Raw genomic sequence first — 18,787 nt, forward strand, 5'->3', positions numbered from 1 at the left:
AACTAGATAAACGATTGAATATGGCTAAAAACAATTGATTGTTTACTCACCACTTTTAGAAAAGAGAAAACATTAGAAACTAGAAAGTGAAATATATGGTCATTCATAATTTTATAATATGAAAACTTCAATTATGGTTTAAGAAGTTTTATCCGTTGAAAATTCCACTCTATCCATAAAAGAGAGGTCCACTAGGTCTTAACATGCATACCCACATGTGCCATGTGCTACTCTAACAATGTTCATAAATAATTTTACGATATTAAAAATATACTATAGATTATACGTCTCATCTTAATATGATGTGATACTTTTCAATTTTAAATAACATATATATTAAAAAAAAATTAAATGATGAAATTAATCTAAGAATTTATCCCTTAGACATTATCATTAAACGTCAATTTCATGTCTTTTTTATTTTTTTGACTATTAATTAATATGATGCAATTGAAATTAAATTAACACAATTCGTATCTGTCATTTTTTGCAAATATTATTTCTGATTCCTCACGGCTAGTTGGATCCGTGAGATAGGGATGAGCACAAATCGCTAATCCAATTGGTTTGGAACACGTGGTGTGTTGTAGACCGATGGATCAAGAAGAATGGACGGTGGATCATAAATGGCTTTTCGGTGATCGAAGAGGTAAGCCGATCTAAGTTTGGTAATAAAATTGTTATGTGATTTCAATAACTTCGGCCAACAACTTTATAGCTTCGTTTTCATAAAATAAAATAAAATAGAATTATTGCTTTATTTGTCATGTCCGGTCCAACTCGACCAATGTGGAGCTTATGGGTAATTATTATATATTTTTTTCTAATATGGAAATGTAAATGAATATATATTCAAAATGAGGAATAATTACTTTTGGTTTCATTTACACATTTTAATTATGAAAATAATAATATTTGATATCGAATTACTTGTTTGGCTTGGAAACTACTTCTGAAAAGAATAATTAATTATAATCTCCTTTTAGTCGAAACCCTTTTATTTATGATTTAGCCAAACTATAAGGAAAAAGAAAAAATATATTTTTTAAAGAAACTTATTTATTATTTAAACCGATCTAAGATTTTCATAACCTACTAAAAACAGTAAACAAACAAAAGAAAACACCCTAAAGCAGAAACACATATACTTAAAAAAGGAAAATGGAAAGAAAAAATAATAATTTCACGTACAAATATGCATTGAGATTGTATTTGAAAAATATTATAAGGTTATGAAAAATAATTGATAATAATGGTGGCCAAAATGTCCAAAACTAATAAAGGGACAGGTTTCTTTTTCAAAAAAGAAAAAAAGTAATTATAATTAAGGGACAGGTGGCGAATATTTATAGGTCCGATCCACGTAGGAGAGGATGCCATCGAGTCCCCATGAAAGGTCAGAAATATGGATAAATCTCAATTATTATGAAATTATGGGGAATGGTATTGGAATTGGAATTACTTAAAAAAAAAATGGAAATTTTAATGGATGCCCTTTCGGCGTTTGGTTTCCACATATTTCTTTATATTTATATAATTTAAATATGAAAGAAGACTATGTTTGCTTGTTTTGGATGGTAGTACCAATTAATACATTTCATTTATTCACATCGGTTCAATTTTAATTCTACTTTTAAAGGATTTTCTCGGCCACGATTATTTAGTAAAAACGTAAATGTAATAAATTGATGGTAATATGAAAAGTAAGCTCCATTTGATTAAATTTCATGTTATTTACTTGTGTTCATCCATACTAAGTCCATTTCCAAATTTGTAATAAAAAAATGCAAATTGATTAACGAGCGGAGAGTACTCAATCTAATTGCGTATAGAAATTACATCGTATTGTTATTGTTACAGTTATCATTATTGTTACTGTTATAACATGAAGAATTATGAATTTTGTCACATTTATTGTTACTATTATCGTTATCATTACAGGTAGCAGTAATGGTAACCGTAAATGCGACAAAATTTATAATTTTAAGTAAACGTGATTAAAAAAATCCAATTACATTTACAATATGACCTATTTTGATTGATCTATTAATGAAATTTTATTACAATTACATCAATTTTCATCACTGAATGGTAAGCATGGTCTTAATTATTCTTAATAAATCTTAAATTTAGTTTATACGATTAGTTTATTATTTAAAGAGATAAAAAAAATATCTATTAGTTTTTTCATTATAAATTTTAAAAATATATATATACATAGTGTGATTTTTTACCTGGAAATTATGATTATTATTTAATCAGATTTTGAAATAAATTAATTTTGATGGATTAAAATTTAAGTTTTGTTTTGTTTTTCTTTAGTATGAAAAAAATATATATATATATATTACAAATGAAGTCTGTGGAATGATATTTCATTGCATTTATTTCATAGGTATATATCACAGTTATCTATGTTTCCAAACTTGCTTATTAATATTTGTGCTTTTTGCTGGGATGATATTGCAAATATTTGTTTAAATATATTAAATAGCTTTTTTTTAGTACAATATAATAAATAGTTATATTAATGCACATTTGTTTTTTTCTTTTTAATTATTGTATTTTATATTTTATGAATAAACATCGTGTCCATGACTTGCGCAATAACACTATTAAACATAACAAAAGATGGCCCATCTTATCATCCTCAATATTTGAACAATTAAAAACAAAATAAATAAATTTATATAACTTTGAACGGATTTCCATAGTCAATGGAGTATCTAATTTGATTATCCCTAAATTAATATTCTTTCTAAATCATAAAATTAGTTGGGGAAGAAAGAAAAATAAATTAAAGGGGAAAAATATAATTTGACTATAATTATGGGGCACCTTTTAATTATATCGTAACTAATTAAATCTTTTTTTTCCTTTTCCAACAAACAAAGACGGACTTCAGGTTGAGGGAGAAAAGAGAGTGTGAACCGAAACGGTGCGTTCTCGAGACGCCACTTCTCCCCTTTATCTGGGAACATAGAAACAAAAAGCATCTTGGTAATTCCATTTCACCCTTTTTTTTATTATTATTTTCTATTTTTTAAATTTAGTTTTTTTATAAAAAAAAAAAAAAATGTTTCTTAGCGAGTAAATTAAAAATAACATGTGATGATATTTCAAAATGTACCAAAAAAAAAATATATTGTGACGGATATATGTGATCAGGTTGTAATTTCATTACATGATTATATATACAAAATTAATTTTAAAGTATTAAAAATCAACTTAGATATAATTTAAGATTTAACATTGAAGGTTGAATCATTCATTAGACATTTTAATTTTTTAGAATTTCATACTCATTTTATTTTACTTTAATTTTTGTAAATATAATAATTAAGGGTGGAGATCGAACCGACCCCTAGGAAAGAAGATCAAATTTTTGATCGAGGATGTACCCTTGTCCCGTCCTCATTCCCATGGAGATTTGCAATTCTCGTCCCGTCCCATTCTCCGTTTGAGGGAGTCGAGGTCGGGGAATCCCCTTTCAGGAATCAGATCCCATGGAGAAAAATTTTCTATTTCTATTTTATTTTTTCATTTATTTAAAATTAATTATAATTTTGATATTTATATTAAAATTGTAAATACTTTACCTAACAAATTGATATTATTATTATTTTATTTATTTAAATGAAGTTTTTTTTAAAAAAATTAAAAATAGAAACAATAGCTTAATTATTGTTTTATATTTATATAAAGTTATTTATGTTATATATATTAAATAATAAAAAAAAAGTAATTATATATATATATATATAACAGTAGCATATTGATTTTTTTTATTTCACTTTACAACATAATTAACTTTTAATATATATATATATATATAAAATATCCAGGGTGGGTTGAGGATGAGAACATGGGACGGGGATACCCTTTCCGTCCCCGGTTGAGGACCCATTTTGTATCCCTGGTTTGACACCATCCCTAATCAAACCATCAAAGCGAGGACACGTAGAACCCGATCCTGCGGAAATTTTTGTCAACTCTATATATATCATATACAAACTCATCTTATATTTTTAAGTTCTATATGATTGTATCTATCTTAGTCTTTGACGAAATCTTGAATTCATGGAAGTTGTTTTAAATAATATAAGTCATTTAGAAAGTTTTCATAGAAACCATCCCAATTAAAGATTTATCTTCCTCAATAAGAAGAAAAAAAATCAAATTAACATACAAAGTTTGAAAACCATGATAATATTTAAACGAAATTTACTTATTATTACTGCCATGTGAGTGAAAAAGTATTATCACATTTTTTTCTATTTTAAAACAAATTATAAGTAACAGGTAGATCATCCCTAATTATAAGCAATTATTGGGTTGCTTTTCTCCCAATTCGAAAAACAATTATTCTTATGTATATGATGTAAATAAACTATTTGTTTTAATAATTATCATAATTTAATTACTCTTCAAGTAATGACTTCTATAATGACTAATAATTTACTACATTATAATTATATCTTACCCTTCCCAATAAATTAAATTAGGAAGAAAATGGTATAATTATTTATGGAAAAGGGTACGAAACTAAAGTTTTCATATTACTAATAACACATTTTTTAAAATTCGTTCAAATAATTTTTTTATCCATCTCGAATGAGATCGAACACCGATATTTAATTAAAAAATTAACTTCTTTTTTTTTTATATAATTTATCGTTTGTTTTGTCCCTTTGGGTCTTTCTCGCTACATATCGGTACATTAAACATCAAGATTTTACTAATTTTTTTAAATAATATGTAACACAAGATTTATATCAAATTTTAAATATTTTCAAATTTTCTTCAAATTTGGTTTTATAAAAAATTATATTTAATTCTTATGTATTTTTTTCAAAACTTGGTCAAAGTCTATTTCCACAATGATATGAATTTCTAATTTCTAAATGAATTTGTCAATTAGATTTTTTTTAGATGAATAGTGTATTTTGAATTTTAAAGTTTGGGAAATGTTAAATTTTGTAAAAAAAAAAAAAAAAAGAAGAAGAAGAAGAAAAAGAAAAATAGATAAGATAGGAAAAATATATAAAATCTCGATATCAATCTGCTCAATAATTCATAATCTCGATATTAATCTGTCCGAGATTAATATCGAGATTTATATATCTTACCTAATTTTTTTGAAAAATTTAATCTTCCCCAAATTTAAAAATCAAAATCAATGATTACATGAGATCCATCTAAAAGATCATTAATAAATTGATTTGGAAATTATAAATTAGGTTAAAGATTTAAAAAATTACATAAGATTTTGATATAATATTTGGCTAAGATAATCAAATTTGGAGAAAATTGAAAATATATAAGATTTAGTATAAGATTTTGGTAGATTACATAATATTTGAAAAAATTAGTAGAATATCGGTGTTTAATCTGGTGAGATATACCGAAAAAGACAAATGATCATAACAATCTATAAGTAAAAGAAAATCGTTAATTTTTTAACTAAATCTCTATAGTCATCTTAGAAGGACCATAAAAATGGTTTGAACAAATTTACAAAAAAAAAAAAAAAAAAAAAAAAAAAAAAAAAAAAAAAGTTAGTAAGATGAAAAGTTAAACGTGAATTTTCCTATTATTTATTACCTATTCTAGATATTTTACCTAAGTTTTATGCATCATTAAAAAGTGGAAAGGACACAATGACAATAACTTGAGAAAACTATAATTATATCTTACCCTTCACAATAAATTGAATCAGGAAGAAAATAGTATAATTATTTATTACCTATTCTAGATGTTTTACCTAAGTTTTATGCATCATTTAAAAAGTGAACAACACAATGACAATAACTCCAAAAAAGAAAAAGAAAAAGAAAAAAAATACAAAAAAAAAAAAAAAAAAAAAAAAAAACACAAACAATGAAAACTTGTTTTGTAAAGTTCGCAAATCAACTTTAACTGACTGTGATTCGGAAACAATAATTCAAAATAAGATTTGATCCTTATGTTAATTTTTTTTTTGGGAAATTAATAATTTTTTAATCAATCACTTTATTTTCATTTACGCAAGATTTTAACTTTTATACTTATTTATACAATAGTTTAGTCTATATACTTTAGAAAATGTAATTACTTAATTACAATCATAAAAAAAATTGTTGTAAATGAGATTTTCCTTAAAAAAAATGCAAAGGAGATATAATGATTGGTAATTGAGATGATGGTTGGAATAATCACTTATCCACGTCTTATTTAAAAATAATAAGTATAAGGTATGCATACTTGATCGTCACATGCTCGAATCTTTCTTTTTAAAATTGTATTAAGAAAATTGAACGTTCAAAAAGATATAGATTTACACATTATCATTTCTGTCTTTTTTCATATGTCGCAAAATTACTCATGGATATTAAGAAAAGTCAAGATCGCTAAATTTTAACAATGGACAAGAATTTATATTTTTACAAAACTCATGATACGACTTGAAATTACATCTAGGATTTCATCAATTCATGACAAATGTGAACCCGTGACTATGTTTATTTCTATAAATAAAATTGTAGGCTGATAAATAATATAGAAGATGATTTAGTTTACTTTCAATAACATCTCATTTAAAATTCTAGTTTTATCCTTAAAATATTTAAAAATTTCATTAATTTTTTTTTTAGTACAATAGGGATAGAGAAATTTGAACCATAAACCTCTTAGTCGTTGCTAACACATCCATATACCAAATGAGTTGTGCTCTCTTTGACAAATTCTCATTGAGATTATTCTAATTTATAAGCGATTTGAACCTCTTAAAAAAATAATAATGTTAATAAAAGTAAAGCTAAGATTTAAAAAAGTAATAATGAAAATAAGGGAAAAATCGTACAAATAATACCAAATTTTGGATTGAAGTAAAAATTTGACATACTTTCTAAATTTTAATTTTGCCCTTTTATTCATGTCGTATTTGGGAGAAATTATCAAAACGAACATCATGCAAGTAGATTGAGCCTCTCGCTTCTTTCTCTCACGCTCGATATCCTCTCTTCTCTCACTCTCAACAAACACCATGACCTCTCATTCTGTAGATACCATCACTCTTGCTCTCACTCAGTGAAAACTCCCCTCTACAACATAAATGTTGTAAACAAATTATTAACAAATAAAATATTATTATTTTTCAAATGAGTGTTATTTATTAGTTGCATAACTCAAAATCCAATAAACTGAAATCCAAAGTTATTTAATGTAAATTGAATAGTATATGGTTGACATACAAGTAGATTACGTTCAAGTAATAACCTAAAAGATCATAGTATCTATATAAAGTTGAGTGTCTTATCCTGGTAACACTATGAATACGATCCACTTTGTAAATGTTACAGATGTTGTATGTGTTACAAACGATTTGATCCAAATCGTTGATGTCAAAACCATTCATGTTAAGACGTGTAAGTGAGGGTATCATATACAATGAGTTTGTATAAGATCGGACCACGAAATATATAATCTCTCTTTATTATACCATTGAATAAAGAGATTAATATTTTAAACAACAATCATATAACTCGATCTTAATCCTGAGTGAGTTATGAACTTCTGCTCATGAGGGTCATTTTTTAACCTGTATGGGTGAGAGTGATCTTAGTTTCCGACTCGATATGCCTACCATTTTACGGACGATACCGAGTGAGGAGCTAGGAACATAGCTTCACAAGATGAAATTCACTCCTTCCCAATTTTAAAGTAAGTAGATGGGTTGTTCTCTTAAGTATTGACTTTGAGACTTGAACAATGAGGCCTCACCCTCTCATTGGCCGAGAGAAATTTTATTTATGGTCAGACCATAAACAAAATTGTTCATTAGAGGATTAGTGGTACTTAAGAAGCAAGAGGTAATTATAAGGGTAAAATGATAATTTGCCCCAATTGTAATTACGAACAAGTTGTGGAGGGTTGACTTATGTGTAACGGTTAAATCAATGGACGTATAAATATTCTACAGTTCATAAGAGGGCAACTATAGGTCTTCAGTGGAGTACTTCATAATTAATGAAGGTTGATTAATTTTATTAAGAGTTTAATTAATGAATATTGTATCATTGGAGTTTATAATTGTAGGTCTGTTAGGTCCTTTTGCTAGTTCACAATGGGTTAAACAAGGATATCAATGTTGGGATTAGTGTTCTAATTCTCCCGGAGTCTTGTTGTTTGTAATATACACATTGTTATGAATAAAATAAAAGTTATTTCATTATGGCATTTACTCATATCCAATAAACAAAGCTCCATGATTATCGAATATAAACTTAAGCATGTATATGAGATATACAAATGGATCATGCCTTAAGTAATAACCTAAATAGGCCTGTAGTATAAAGATTAAGGTGGGAAACCTGATCCTGGTGACACTACGGACACAACCCGCTTTGTAGAGTTTTGCAAGTGTTGTGAACTACTACATATGGTAAATTATGTCCATTCATGTGGAGACATGCGAGCGGGGGTGTCCTATACAAAGAGTTTGTATAAGACCAGACCACGAGATAATTCGTCTTTGTATATAACGTCGTTGATGCTAAAGACTTACATCTCACCTAAACGATCATAGGTGACATGACTCCAATCCTGAGTGTTTTGGAAACTTCGGTCTTTGAGGGCGATCCTTTGATTAGTATGGGTGAGAGTGGCCACATTGCCAACTCAACATACCTACCCTTTTGGGGACTTGTCTAATTTGGGAGCTGGGAACTCAGTTACACAAGATGAAATTCACTCATTCCTCAAAGCAGGGGTAAGTAGATAGATTGCTCCCTTAAAGACTAATTTCGGGGCTTGAACATAGTGGTCACTTCTCTTTGGAAGAGAGAACTCAGTCGTAGTAGGACTATGACTTATGTTCATTAGAGGGATAAATGGTACTCAAGGAATTAGATGTAACTACAGACGCATAACGATTATTGACCGAGCTATACTTACGAGCGATCTGTGAAGGGTTATCGCACTGTTGATTGGTTAAGATAGACACATAATATATCTGTAGTAAGGAGAGTTTAGCTATCGCTCTTTAGTGGAGTGTCTGACTGTTAACGGGATAACACTCTATGAATGGTGGATCCCATGACTAAAGAGTTTAGTTAGTTGTTCACGTACCATTGGAGCTTCGAGCTACAGGTCCATAATGTCCCTTTGGTAGCTCAATGGATTCAAGTTGAGGATCGGTTCTTGGTGTTGATTTGAAATGTTCAAATTGACAAAAGGTAATTCGATTATATATGATATGATCAGTATGGTGTATGAGATACATCTAGTGAAGGGTTAATGTAAATGAGATTTACATTAAGGACCATGGAATAGAAAAATAGCTATGGTTTATATGTTTCATGAGATGAACTATTAAAACTATAGGTTATAAATATATTATGATAAGTTGCTTATTATATGTATTTATAATAATATTAATTATTGGATAATTATCTCTTTTTCTCTAATAACCAATTGAGTGGGAGGTTATTGGTGGTTTCATGGTAACCGTGAGATAAAAGGAAATTTTTTTTCCCTAAATTTAGTAAGATTTATGTAATATTGATTTGAGAATTCCATTCTCGAAAAAGTTTTCACAGAAAGGTTGTCAAGTAAATAAGACTTACCAAACGACAGCTTGGAGAGAATAGACGATCGTGGAGTGTTTCTATACGATAAACACTCAGCTAGACGATGAGTTAAACGATCGCATAACTTTTGTTAAACGATTAGGCATCGTCTATATGATAGACCTCTGCCATCTTTTATTTACTTGTTTACACGATTGTTCTCCTCCGGTCTCTACCTCTAACCAAGTCCACACAAAGCCCACACTTCTGAATTCTCACACTGAGAATACCAAGATAATCTTTTTGGTGGTATCATACTTAACTCGACACTGTCGAGGTTCTGTGGAGGTCGTTCGTTGCGTTCACTGTATTCGTGACCTTGGTGATGCTTTGTTCGAGTTCGCTGTGATTATGTAGTATAGTGATCGTGGTGTACGAGCGTTTGAGTGTTGTAGTCTTGCGGGTTGATCGAGCGTTTTTTTATCAAGGGGTCTTGAAGATGAGTCTTCAAAGGTAAGTGAATTCTTCCTTTTATCGTGTAGTAAAGCATGCTGTAATTTCTGTTTTGCGCATAACCTGTTGTTTCCGTTTGTGATTGTAATTGTGTTGTTTATATACGATTGAAATTTGGAACAATCCTTCCGTTGCTCATGGAAATCCTCATATCCGATTTTCTTCAATCAAGTGTTGAAAGAATTTGAAATGTTCAAATTTAATAAGGAATTAATATTAATTGTATATGATACAATTAAAATAATGTATAAGATACATTATAATATAAAGTTAATTATTGTTGGATTTTATGTCCTAAAAACTCGCAGTTTATAAAATGATAAACATTTTCTATAATCAATAAACTTGTTATTGATCTCATAAATTATATGAAAGTCTAAATCTAATAAACTAAGACCCATGACTATTGTATGAGTACTTGAACTTTATGTAAAGACATAAGAGTGGACCGGGTTCAAGTAAATAGTCAAAATGATTTATGGTACATGAATGAGGTTGGGTACCTTATTCTGGTAACAGTGTGTGTAACAACCTACTATGTAGTTGTTACAAAAAATTGTAAAGTGCTACATATGATGTGATCTTAATTCGTACATGTGTATGACATGAGGAGTGGGGGCGTCATATGCAATGAGTTTGCATAAGATCAGGACCAAGAAATAAGTCACTCTTACTTTATAACGTTGTTTACTGTTTAAGACTAACCATTTCACCTAGATGATTTAGGTAACTCGATCTTAATCCTGAGCTAACTATGAACTTCTGTTTATTCGGGATTGCCCTTAGATTTGCATAGTTGAGGGTTGACTCAACAGCGTCAGGTGCTCAATAAGACTCCCATTTCAAGGGTAAGACCGGATAGATAGCTGGGGACATGGGGTGCAAGAAGAGTTCATGCCTACCCGATTTAGGGATAGGAGAAAGGTTGTTATCTCAAGTACTAAATCCAGGTCTTGAACAATGGGCCCCACCCTTTCACTAGGCTGAGAGAATTTGGTTTGGTGATTGGATCACAAACCAGTTGTTCATTAGAGGATCAGTAGGACTTGAGGAATAACAACTTGTGAAGGGTCGACTTGCTGATTATGGTTAAATCATGTGGACATAATATATCTAGGAGTGCAACTATGGGCTTTAGTGGAATGCCCATTAGTTAATGAATGGAAATTAATTTAGTCTAATGAGTTTCGCCAATTAATCTCGGATCGTTGGAGCCCATGATCTGTAGGTCCGCGAGGTCCCCCTACTAGCTCGTAACGGACTAGCTCTAGAATAACGTGATAAGTTAATTTGAAACGTTCAAATAGAATTGAGGGAATTAGTAATTATATGAGATATAATTATGTTTAATTTTAGAATTAAATGGAATAGAAGAATTTATATATATTTAAAAATGATTTAAATATATAAAGATGGATATATGTTAAAATTAATTCAATATTTGACATTAATTAATTAAGTTTTATTTTATAATTAATTTATGAAATTAATTAAATTTTCATTTTTAAAATTAAAATAGATTTACAAAATCAAAATTTTATTTTGAGATAAAATTGAAAAAGGAAAAACAAACAAAACACAAAATGGAAAAAAATATTTTTCCATTATCCATCTTTTGAAGTAACTCACACATATTGCATCTTCTTGCCTTTGTCTTCTCCAAGCATGAGCTGCAACTCATGCAACTCTTCTCTTTGCATGTTGATCTGCAATATAATGAAGAGGCTGGAGTGAAAATCGGGCATGCAATCTATAGAGTTTTGAGAGAAAAATTGGTTTGAAAAAAAAGGTTCTTCAACAAGGTTGCTGCAGTGAGCATTTCTCCTTCTACCCTTGATTCAAGCTTGTTTTGAGTCCCACAACTCAATCTAGAGCACCAAGATAATAGTGGGAAAGATATTGAGGTGGTCTATAACAAGATTTGGAGAAGATAGCAGCTGGTGAAGGAGCTTTGAAGAAGTTCTACAAGAGGTATGTCTTGAAACTCATTTTTCCTGATCCTTGTGTTTCCGCTGCTGTTGATACAATCCTACAAATTTTGAATTAGATTCAAAATTAAAACTTTATAATATGAGAGTATTAATACTTAAATAAGATTGAAATATTAAATTAATATGAATTGAATTCATATCAATACTATATGCTATAATTAATGCGAATGAGATTCACATTAAAACTATAAAGTATGAGAGAATATGTATATTAGAATATGATTTATATATGTACATTAAATAAAATAATTAAATCAAATTTAATTAATTAGTGTTTAATTATTAAATAAATTACTTGAACTAGATGTACTTAATTTTTATTTAACAAATAAATAAATAAATAAATTTTAATTTAATTAATATTTCTATTAAAATCATGAATTAGATCCCAAATTTTAAACTATTGGGTTTTTTTTCCACATAACGATTACTTCCACTTCCATCCTTCGGAGCAATTTGGATTAAGGTTTTGTAGATGCATGGGAATTGAATGGCTGTAAATGAAAGATAACTTTGTTGGATTATATATAAGAATGAGAATAGGATGTTGGGAATGTGTAACACCCCGATTTATTTTGGAATTAAGTTTTAATTTATTTTGTAATTAAGCTTTAATTTATGTTGGACTACTTGGATAAATGAGAATCTGATATTTATGTATTTAGCTAAGTTAAAATATAATCTAATTATTTAGAATTAATTGGGTTTTGATTTGGCTTGTATTTGGATATTTGATTATTTATGGAGATAATTAAATTTGTTGTTGGAAGTTTTAAAAGAAATATGAATATATATATAAGAGGAATGGGGAATTTGGAATCTAAAAAGGAAAAGGAAAAGGAAAGGGGTTTTATGTTATATTTATATTTATATTTACATGTGGGAAAGGAAAAAAAAAAACACAGAGAAAAGAAATTAGATTTTTTTTCCCCTCTCCCTCTCCTCACCCACGCGCAGATCCATCCATTTCTCCTTTTCGTTTTCCTTCAAGAACCGCAAAGAGTCGTTGCCTCGTCTCGTCACCACCGTCAAAGCCATCGTCTCCGTCCTCTAGCCGCGTCGCGCCTGACGCCATCTCACCTAGGTCTTCGCCGAACGCGTTGCCATTCCGTCGTCGCGAGCTTCGACGCTTCCAGTCGCCTTTGAGTTGTCGTGCATTGAGTTGCTAGCCACACCATCTGTCCTTCGTGCGGTTTGGAGTCGTGCCGTCCCTCGCCAGTAGTTCGCGTCGCCATTCAGCCAGCCATGTACATATCCGTATCTACCACCGCGCCCAGCCATGAGCCGACATAAGTTGTTGGATGGTTATTCTTTTGAATTGAAAGTAATAGTGGCATGATCAGATTGGCTGATTGAATTGAGTTTTGTAATTTGTCTTAGACCAAGCCATAACTTTGGGTTGATTCAAGTTTACTAAAGAAATTCTAAGGAGATTTTATTTTATGTGGTTTTTTTTAACCAATTTGAGGTAAGTGGTATTATCACCGGTGTCTTCGTGCCAGGTGGCCTAGATTAGATTTATAAAGTTAATTAATGGACTCTATAAGCATAATTTTGTTGTTGTGATATACTTGTTGCATGGCAGTTATGAGTATTATGAGCATGTTTGAATTTCTAATCAGTACTGAAATTATGTATGTGATGCATGATTAGACCAATAAGGCAGTTTATCGTCTCGCCTTGATGCATGTTTTATTTCAGAGGACCGACGGGTCTAGTTTCGTGTTTGACGGTGTGTCTTTAGGTCGCTAAACATGTGTGAATCGGCAGGTTCACGTTTATGTTATTTTTCCATGTTTGACAGTGTACCTTTGGGCCGTTAGACATGTGCGAATTGACAGGTTCACATTCATGTTATTTTTCTATGTTTAACAGTGTGCCTTTAGGCCATTAGACATGCGTGAATCGACAGGTTCATGTTCATGTTATTTTTCTATGTTTGATGGTGTGACATCAGGCCACTAGACATGCAAGTTAAGGCAAGACAGTACGTCCTTTGGTTTCTTTTCATTATCTGAGACAATTGAAGTTGGTTGAGCCACGGGCCCATCATTCTCTACTTGTGGATGCATAGCCTGATCCCAGTAATGGGATCAATTACTGAGTATTACTCAACCTTTATCTTTATATTTTTTTCAAGTAAGGCAAAGATACTCGGACGACTGATAAGAAAAATCCGTGACAATGCCAAAGGAACTAGAAACGTTTCTGCATTTGAATCTTTATGTCTTCTCATGTTTTTATTTTATTTTATTTATTTATTTCATGTTAAGAGGTACCCCAAGTCAAACGATTTAAAATCTTGAGTTAAAGTCAAAATAGTTTATTATACACTTAACAGTCCAAAATCCTATTATTTTATTTTATTTTATTTTTCCTCAATGTGGATATTTATGCATGCATGCAGTAACGATTCCCTTTTTAGTTGTCCTAAGTAGAGTTGTTACAAAATGTGTTATACTTAAGTATACAATTAACCAGAACTAATTTCAATAATTAATTTTCATTTGTTAATTTATTTTTATTGCATTGAAGTTACTAAATCAATTTTAAGCCATTAAAATTTAACTAAATTTACCCACGCACCCTCTAATTTAATATATTTATTATCAAATAATTTTTGTATATTGCACATTTATATCATAGATTTTTATTGAAAAAATATTGGTAATTAATTTAAATATCTTTTTTATTTGTAGTTTTATTAATTGAAGAGTTAATTAACTAATTATTTAATGTCAATTATAGGCCTTATATATATACAAAAGAAGTTGATATAAACTAAATAATTTTAAACATCAAATAATGTTTTTAATTTTTTTAAAAAATGACTATGATTATGGATTAAAACTAGAAGTACAGGTGTACAAGATTATTTACTTGAAAAAATTACTTATTTTATTATTAGTTAATTAATTAATATTTTTTAAAGACTAATTAATAATTTTAATAACTAATTTATGGTGATAATATATATTACCAATAAAAAGGGATTTAAGCAAATATAATTGTGATTATTCATTTTTTTTTAAAAAAAGTATGGTTTTTCATATTAATTCATAGTAATGGAATAAATTATTATATTAGCATTGTTATTAATAAAATTAATTATATGTGCCAATTATGAATTTCATTTAAACATGTTTATAAAAGTTAAATAAATTAACTAATATCAACAAAGAATAAAAATAAATAAAATAAAAAGATAAAAAGTAAGAGAGATAAAAACATTTGGAAATAGAGAAAACCCATCTATTTGGGTGGTTATGAAAAACCTGCATAGATGGGAATATGAAATGTCTTGGAATAAGATATTCTCATTCCCAAGGTTAAAAAATTGTACCAAACATGGTGATAGAATGTCATTCCTATTCCCATTTCTTATTCCATGAACCAAACGGGCCAAAAGAAAAGTTTTTTTGTAGAGTTGGTTTTCCCTTCCTCACTTTCACAAAGAAAATTTCTCACAAACCTTCTTTTCCAGAGAGAACCACATAGAACACAAAGTGGGTGGTGTTTTATTTGTTGTTTTACGTTTGTGCTGTAAAATTCATCAAGATCGAGAGAAGTTTAGAAGTCTATTCTTCAAAGGCTAATTTATGTTCTTTGTAATTTGCTTTTTCCACAACATGCCTAATTATTATTATTATTTTTTTAAATTCTTGAAAAAAAATACTTTATTCCAAATTCAAAGACAAGAGCAATAAAATACTTTCGCATAGGGATTCAATCCTTTTAACAAACCCATTGTCAACAACCTTTCTCTAGTGGCGCTTGAAAACCCATTGCTCGGACCCCTGTTTGACCCTCACAAGAAAAAAAGAAAATTGGGGAGAGGAAGAGGTAGAAAAAAAAAAAACTTAAGGCTATTTTGGTATGTTTGGCTTATAATGGTCTTCATATTTTTCACACGAAATTTATGGAGAAACGTGTTTCGAGAGTTGAACTTGTGTTTATGTTGATTTGATGCAAATATAGTTCGATCTTTAGTACTTCATCATCTGTTTCCATCTTAATTTAATACATACGATTGATTTGAGGGAGCAGAACACGTGACGTCCTTGAAGTTGAAATCTTGAAAGAATCTTTGTATCTTCAATAAGAGTGTTCAGCTTCAAGAGCTAGAGAGTTTTATGATTGTTGGGAGAATTATATCTAGGCTCTCTGGAGTGCAAAATTTATAACTCTTCAAATATAGGATAACTATTCTATTTATAGAGTCCCCAGGTGAGTTTTATAAACTTGGAATTGGCCCTTTGGCTCAACTAATTAAATTTGGGCCTTAATTGGTCTTTGAGCTAATTAAGTCTATTTTTGGACTCAATTTGTTTATACGAAGTTTTCTGGTGGAACGTGTTTCGTGGAGTTAAATTTGTTTATATGGATTTGATGTGGATGTGATTTTATCTCTAATACTTGGTTCTTGAGGAAACAAAGCACATGATATTCTTGAAGTGGAAGTCTTTGAATAATCTTTGTATTTTCAGGAGACTCGTATCTTCAAAGAGTGTTCAATTTCAAGAGTTAAGTAGTTTTCTTATTGTTGGGAAAATTCTCTGTAGGCTCTCTAAAGTTTAAAATTACTGAGTCTTAAGATAAAGAGAACTCTTCTATTTATAGAGTCCCTAGGTGTTTTTTTTTTTAAGTTGGGCTTTGTTGTTTTATGGATTTGGCCCTTAGGCCTAACTAATTGGATTCAAGACTTAGTTGATCGTTGGGTCAAATTAAGTCTTTTTTCTTTGCTTAGTAGGACTTTAGCCCAAATTGGAATATTTAATTGTACTAAAATAATTAATTTGATCAAACGGTCAAGACAAAAACATGTAGGATCGTTAGGATCAACCAATTACAGTCTTCAATTTCAATCCGAGACACATGTTAATTTTTAATCAGTCTCAAATTTGATGATTTATAATTTCGTCATTAATTTAATCAATGACGCGACAATTTGTAGTTGGTCCAAAATTTCTCATTCAACCAATAATATGAGCAAGAAAAAATAAAATTCTTCATTTTAAAAAAGGGGTACTTGCAAGAATAACAAAAAAAATTACAAATTTAGTAACGGTTTTTTAAAATTTGCAAATATAACAAAAAAAAAATAAAAATAAAAGCATATGTGCATTTTTATTCTTCCAAAATTACCCTGGTTGGTGTATCAAATATATCATTAGTTTATTTGATATACTTTATATCTAGTATATCGGTCATCTGAGACTAGTATACCAAAGATAAAGTATATAAGCTACACAATTGATGTACCAAATTTATCACTCATAAACTGTATTTATCAGTCAATAAGTGATTGTTAATTTACTATTGTTTGCTTGACTTAATTTCAATTCTTTTTCGTCTGTTGTAGGATATTATTTTTCTAATAGATTATAATTAACCTATAATGGTTTAATCCATTATGTTAGTATCCATTTTCAATAAATGTTCACAAACTTTTAGTACACTATTGCTACACTTGAAATTGAATTTTGAGCATGTGTTAATATATAATCGATATATACTTAAATAAATATATTTTTAAAAAATATTGATATACTAATGATATACCAATGTTTTATACTTGAAATGAATTTTGAGTTAATGTTGATGTAATACTAATACACCAATGCTGTACTTAAATTTGTATTTAAAAGAAATATTGATATATTAATGATATACTTGAAATTAGTTTTTCACGAGCATTGATACAATATTGATAATCTAATTTGTACTTTAAATAAATTTTGAATAAATGTCTAATTATAACTATTAATGTACTTACAATATATATATTTAATATTGAATTTTGAATAAATGTTGATATACAATTGATACACCAATACATTACTTAAAATAGATTTAGATGATAATTGATATACTATTGATACATTAAAAATATATATGAAATGAATTTTTAATGACTACTGATTTAGCATTCATACATCGATGTCACAATTTAAATAAAACTTGAACGAGTGTCGATAAATTATTAATACACCACATACTTAGAATTGCATTTTCAACTCATTATGATACACCATCGATACACTAACGATTTGCTTATAATTAATTTTGAATTAGTATTAATACACAATTGAAATGCCAATGTTAAAATTTAAATATCATTCTTCTAGATGATATACTTCATATTTGGCATATCAACAACATCATGGATATATTTTTTTGTCTTTCTAAATCATGTATATTAATAAATTAATATGCGAAATATGAAATATTTGGTATACAATTCATATAAAAAAATTTGAAAACAAAACAAAACAAACTAACTAATATAATTATAGTTGGTCAATTACTTGACCAAATAAATGCATTTAACACATACCATCAATATCAATAAAGAATCAAACAAATAAAAATAACTCTATATCAGTAAGAAAAAAAATATTTATCATAATTGAACAAACAATAATGTCAACCATAACACAATCGAAGTTATGATATATCAGTTGTAGAATTAATATTCTTTAAACAAAGTATATCAATTGATTGATATACCAAATATAATGTATATCAATAACTGTTATACTAAAATATAAAGTATATCAAATATAGTTACTGATACATAAATGGAGTAAAATAGTAAAAATAAAAAAACTGAAAATCTGGCTTAAATTTTTTACTATATTTGTAATTTAAAAAAATTATTGCTATATTTGCAGATACATTTTTATGTATATTTCTTTTTGCTGCCTATTACAATTCTCTTAAAAAAGAAAAAAA

This window comes from Benincasa hispida, chromosome 4, assembly GCF_027475165.1.
Source record: "Benincasa hispida cultivar pf3 chromosome 4, pf3_genome.v1.1, whole genome shotgun sequence".
Taxonomy (NCBI): Eukaryota; Viridiplantae; Streptophyta; class Magnoliopsida; order Cucurbitales; family Cucurbitaceae; genus Benincasa; species Benincasa hispida.